We start from the raw sequence: 7,002 nt of genomic DNA on the forward strand, positions 1-7,002 counted from the left end.
ATAAAAGATACCTGAAGAGGATGTTAATGAAAGCTCTGCTCTTTAATGACAGAAAAAGAAAGAAAACATTTTGCCGGTCTGGATTAAACAGAGGGAAAATATTTATAGACTGTAGTGGATGGAAAACAAAGGTACAAAGATAGGACGAAGGAAGCAACATGGCATATATAAAAGTGTTCATAAACATTATAAAAAAGTTAATATAGGATATAGTGAGAAACCAAAAGTTATGTTTAGAAAGCTTTAGCCCAAAGTTTAATTAAACATATAATAATCTTTGCTCTGCCTGTAGAAAATTGTTTGAGGCAGCTGTAGATTAAAAACCTTAAGTGAGCATTTAATTTTAAATTAATAAAACAGTTATGGTGTGTGTTAGGAAAAGTTACTGAGGTTTGCTTAAGTATATTTAATTACTATAAAAGAGATAAATCTCATTTTCATGTAATGAACTCAGAAGTGCAGATACAGTAAATATGTACTTACATTCTTGTTATTAATGCATTAAATTTGTAAGAATATTTAGGAATTTAATTAGCATTTAATAAGATAGCTATAGCAAATTACAGTAGTTACACGTTAAATGTAAATTAATATTTTTAGTATTTAATTGATATTAACTAATTAATTACTGTTTATTACATGACAGCTAGATTTATCTTTTATGAGGTTATTAAATCTCAATTAAAATGCTCTTTTTAAGAGGGCACAGTCAATTAAAAATAATATTCTATAAGAATTTCATAACTCTATTCTCTCAGGACTTGTGGTGTATAAATGTATCAAATCCAATAACCAAGGTGGTTTATAAAGGAACTGAGTTTGGTCTATGCCTGAACTGTTTAAGCAATTCTAGACTTGACCCAAGTAAGAAGGATTTACTTAAGGAAGTCATGTGTTATTTTTGTTTATTAAAGTTATAAGCATATATAAGCTTAGAAAGACCCTGACTCAAAAATATCTCTTCACAGAAAATGATACTGTGTTCAGGGGTTATTTATTTGAGAAAAGAGACTATGGGTTATCAAAATAAAAGTGCTATTTATTATTTGTTATTCCCTCCTTTGCGTGACTTAAAGTTTCATATACAACATGGCAATTAGTTGAAAATAGACTTTGCCAGTGGGAGTTTTAGTAAGATCATGAACTCAATAAGGGGTCAATAATCAAATGTGTTTAAACTGGCAGAAGAAAATTAAATAGAAGGAAATATGCATTTTATATTTGACATTTTATTTTTCTAACAAGGCTGTGTCATTCCTTATGTTCTTTGAATGTAGCACGTGTTCAACAAATGTTATGTAAATTGAATGCACAAAATCTTCCAATCTGATTATCCATCCCCCACTCTGGAGTAGACTTGGCTTATTTTAAGTCCTGATTCTACCTCGTTCAAGGTGTCATAACTTTGAAATGTCATATTACTATTACTATATATCACTATTCTGCACTTTGGTGTCCCTTATAATTATAGACGATAGTACCCATTTGAGGATTATCATGAAGACTGAGTTAATTAATGAAAGGCAATTTAAAACAACACCTCGTACAGAGAAAGAACTCAATAAATGCTTATTGCTATTACAGTCTCCAGTTTTAAAGTAGTGATATTCTCTACAATTTGGAGCTGGAGAAGATACATTATGTTCTAGCACACTAAAAACAATCAGAAAACAAATTAGCTCATTTTTATCTAGTTTTATCCCCTTAAATAATTAATCTCAGTCATTGTAAATATTTATCATTACTCACAAGTCATTTTTTTAGCAAAGCTAAAATACTATGTGATTTTAATCTTTTTCTCATGAATCAATTCCTGAAGATCTTTTGTCATTTTTGTTCCTACCATTTTCAAGCATAATGAAGATATTAAATAAACCTATCTTACATTGATTCTTGCTTCTCTCTACTAGATATCTAGCATCTCAGCTCAATAAATAGCCATTCATCATTATTTTTTTTTAGTCAGGCTTGGGTCTTGTGACAATATTCTTAGCTAAGCTTAGTGAAATTAATTTTCAGTTAATATTCTCTGAAATTATTTTTGAAACACAAGCATTCCACTGTTTATAATGCTTTCTCATCTTTACCTTCAATATGTGAAATTTTTTCATTAAATTATCTATATAAAATAAGTGTGTTTATATTATAATTAAATATTAAAATATATATTTTATACTAATGGCATTAATTTTCTGAAACAATGAACTTAAAATAAGGAGAAATAGATTCTTACACCAGCCACCATAAACATACTATTTACATTATCTTAGCTTACTTTCATTCTTCTGTACAAGAAAGACTTTGTAGAATAATTACTTTAAAAAAAAACAACACCTTTCCAATTCTAGCATTCTGTCAAATTATACTGAGCCAAACAACAAAATCCTTTTCTGTTATTTGTGTTTGGCTAAGAATTTTTTCTTTGCTTAGCACTTTAACAAGTTATTTTTTTTATGAAACGAACACATAAAACAAACTTTTAATGTAAAACCATTAGCCAAAAAGTTAAATTACATGGATGATGCTGACTTTTGATCTGTGAGCAATAGCAACAAGGATACTAATAAAAGGATACAATTAAAAGAATAAAAAGCAGTAAAAACAATTGATGGGGAAGACAAGTCCATGGAGGTATGGTCTCTTGTTTCTTTGATTCTTCATCAGTCTCAGGTGATTCAACCTTGGTCTTTATATGTGTAAGACCAAGCCCTGTGGCAGTAAAGAACTAAAGACGAAATGATAGAGCATTTATCAGATGTGCAAAAAAATTTACTCACGAGGAAAAAGATTAAAGATGAGAAGGAGAAAAGCAAACATTTCATCAGAGAAGTTACTCAGGGGGAAAAAAGGAGGGAAAAATGGATACAGGATATCCTTTTTGCTTTGAATGTTGATATGTGGGTTTAAAATTGACTGAAAGGCACAAGGGGAGAACATTGATTTTCATCACTAATACTTTGAATGGATCCAATCAGAGTTTGTCAAAGAGAAGAAAAAAACCCGAACTAATTACTTTGAGAATCACCTGAAATATCTGCAAGGCGAAGGGCTTAGTAGACAAGGAGAAACTGAAGTCATCAGTAATGATAAAAATGTGTGAAAAGGGATAAAACTGAGAGTCTAAATTAACGTGACTTTCTGAACTAAGGTCTGCTCCCACTGGACAGGAAGTAGACAGGTGCTCCCACATTCACTTCGGCTCACAAACTAAGTCATCAACCATTTCTGCATGTTCTTATCTTACTCTTGCCTTTTGTAGGTACCTTTTCACTTATTTCTGTCCTTGTTTTGTCCCTTAGGTTCAATGCATGATATTGTTATAGGTGCCTCAACCTCAAATTCTCTCAATATTCTTAGCTTTGCTGGTTTAGTGCCTCTCAAATGACATTCTCCTTCATTCTTATCCAAATTTTGGACACCTCCTATGCTACCACATCCAAAGGGCATATAAAACACAGCGTTTTTGTGCCCTGATTTGCCACCCACAAAAAGCCTATCATATTTCATACGCTGCCACTGGTGGCAACATTAGAGGAGGAAAATACTAGAGAAAAGAAATACCTGGCATGACTCAGTCAACGCCCATCACAGAGTAATAGGCAATGCCATATTCGTAACTGAAGACTGATAGATCCTCCCTTCCCCCAACTGGTGGGCGGAGTATGAGGTAACCTTCGGCCTGGAAATACCTGAGTACCTAACCAGGCACCTTATATGGACTATGCATTGAACCACCAATCAACACCTGCCAAATACCCTAAGCCCTTGTTCCTATATGGACCATACCGTAAGCCACCAATCAGCATGCGCCAAGTACACTAAGCCCTCATTCCTTCCCATTCCACCCCTCAAAAGGTGTGCCCACCTCTGCACGAGTTGCTGTTCTTCCCTTACAAGACAGCCCAGCAGGTCCTTCTCCTCTAATAAAGCCTGTAGCCCTGGTTTTCAGCCTCTGTCTGATCTTTCAGAGACTATATCTTGAGTGGGTTATCAGAGAGACATTTCAGAGGAACTGCTCCGAGTGCCCTTTCAAACGTACATGAAAACAGCCACTCACTGCTCTGCCAGTGTCATTTCCATGTCATAGGTGAGTGCCTTTTACCGGTTCTGTGTGACCAGCATGCAGATCAGCAAGTGGCCCAGCTGCACCTCTTCTCCAGGCCCCATTGTCAGAACACCGACATGATGCTGGTTGAGGCAAGAGCAGTCATCTAGGTCAGCAAAGAGCCTGAGTCTGCTATGTGGGTTCCTTAATATAAGAACAATAAGCATTCTTTTTCACTTTGTATTTGAATGGGATTCCTAGTTGTTGACTCACTCTTGTTTTTGAGATTTGCAATAAGGAGACCAGGGGATTCCAGAAAGACAGAATTACCCAGTATAATGTGAAATTAGTAAATGCAGCCCAGAAAAATACAGTATGAGTTGGCTGCAGCCGTGGCTGAGCATCACACAAAGCTATGGAGAAAAATGACGGTGATGCATGGGCTGCAGCTCAGAGACTGTGTTGCTGTGAGGGTTGAGGATGGAGGTAAGATATCTGACTGCTAAAAAGGAGCTCCGTAGCTGACAGTGGGTCAACTTGGAAAACCAGAGCTGCTGGGGAATAAATTTAGGCCTACTAAAACTGTGCATTTCTAACACAACATCTTTCTAAGCATTTGGAGACACGGAGGAAGAGTTTTCTCCTACCTCAAACTTTCACACCCGTGACAGTCATAAAAGATCATTCTCTAAAGGAAGACACTGGGAAAAACCATCGTCCCTCTTGGTGAGATGCTAGCAGGAGATAGAAAATAAGAAATTGCTTAAGAAAATTTTAACTTGAAATCTAAATTAGGCCTTCAATGTCGGTTTACATAATTTAAAAAGAAGTTACAGTTTTACCAAATTCATCTACTTTATAACTCTTCAATAACCAAAATGGCCATGCAGTCCGTCACTGTGAAAAGGCACTGGACAACAGAAAGTGTTGGGGGTGAACTCCCAGTAGTTACGTTTGTCATCAAGAATTTAGCATAGCTCCTGTAGAACACACAAAGCAAAGAGGGATGGTGATGTTTCCTTGTTTCCTGCTTGAAGAATGCATAATCGATTTGAAAATACTTGGGACAGAAGAAGAAAATAGAAATGGTGTTTCTTTGAATTAAAAAAATGAAGAAGGTATGCCAAATGGAAGTTTGTTAGAGCAGTGGTTCTTAAACTTGGTTATGAATCCCTAGATGGCACGTGTAGTTCTGGGATGGGAGGGGTTGCCTGTCCTCGGTCTACTATCAAGTTCTATGGAACATAATTATGCAGATCAAACTTTGAGAAGCACTGAATTAGAGAGAAAATGCTGTACAAATAACAAAATAAATAAAAGCATGTAACATACACCTCCAAACCAACATTATGTAACCATTCATCTGGTTGTACTGATCAATTCTGTTTGGAAAACAAGTCTTTGGCCTCTGAGTAAATGAATAACTACAGTATTTCACTGCAATTTTGAGATACTGGAAAACACCAAGAATCATATTGTCTCTAACTGGAATAGATATAAAATTAAAAAATGCCTTTCTCTCAACTGTAAATATCTTTAAGTATGATGAGTTTTAATAATTTATGTATTAAAACTCTGCTAGGGCATTGCACCTTTTAATCCTCTAACATTTTTTAATGATAAATCTTTAGCTAATATTCTTTTTAAGATTTATTCTATACTTGATACATGCATGTAACTCACCCATTAATGTTAGAAAAAATAAAAATTTATGTGCATTCATTGATAGGAGAATAAAATCCTTCATACCATATTTTCCAATATAGGATTATAACTTCTGAGGATGTATTTGATCAGAGCAGAAAAGCAGTCTGATGAGTAACATTATGATTGATAATACATTGCAATTCATAATTGATATAATCTTAGATCTGCCAGTGCAACAAAAGGTCACTTTGAAATTTGATGGGAGCTAGAGCATGAGATAAGTTGGAAATGATATTGTATCATGTAGGGAAGGAAGATACTGACACAAATCTACTAATTCATAATAAATTAAAAATATCTTGGAAAGCATAGTAATTAACAGCAAGTTCCCAGAACTTGACACTCCATGCAAATGTCACTTCCTAGGGTATTACATGGGCTTTAAAGTGCCCTTTCACTATCAGACTAATACTGCTGAAGAAGTGGTAGAGAAAAAGTCACTACTTGGTGAAATTTAAATAGACTATTCCATTTATTTCTGTTTCTTAGAAAAATAATTCTAAATATTATTCCCAATTTATATCTTGAAGGTATTATGTACTCATATCTATCCCTTTGCATTAAAAATAAATCAAAGTATTGGAGAATAGCGAAAATGTTTTTGCAAAGTCTTTGAGCAATGAGTTGGAGTTAAAGTGGTGTATTTATATTATTTGATCACAATATTTTACCCTCTGGGAAGGAAAAATGGAACCCACAGCCTAAAATGTGCCCTGACCGGGAATCAAACCTACCACTTTTTGGTATACTGAACAACACTACAACCAACTGAGCAACACCATCCAGGGAACTTCCAACATTTTTCAATCTAAAACTACATCCACTTGTATAGAGAAAAACAGAGCATCAATCATCAGCCAGCCCCAATAATCATATCAAAAACCAATGAAGATTATATCTTACAACTAGTTGCTAACACACCAAATACCACAACAGTAGAAGTGATATTTCTCTGAAGATATGGGTAAACAACATGATTTAACAGCCTTTGAAAGTGATAATATATATATATATATATACACACACACATATATATCCTATCTAATAAAAGAGAAACATGGTAATTAGCCGTACATCCGCTACCCTTCCCATTGGCTAATCAGGACGATATGCAAATTAACTGCCAGCCAAGATGGTGGCCGGAAGCCATGCACTGAAGTGAACAGGGAGGCTTGCTTACTCCAGTGACTGCGGACTCCAATGTTCCCGCCTGACTTGCCGGCCTCTCAGCTGCAACTCTAAGCAACTAT

Source organism: Myotis brandtii, unplaced genomic scaffold (genome assembly GCF_000412655.1).
Source record: "Myotis brandtii unplaced genomic scaffold, ASM41265v1 scaffold92, whole genome shotgun sequence".
In the NCBI taxonomy this organism is placed as follows: Eukaryota; Metazoa; Chordata; class Mammalia; order Chiroptera; family Vespertilionidae; genus Myotis; species Myotis brandtii.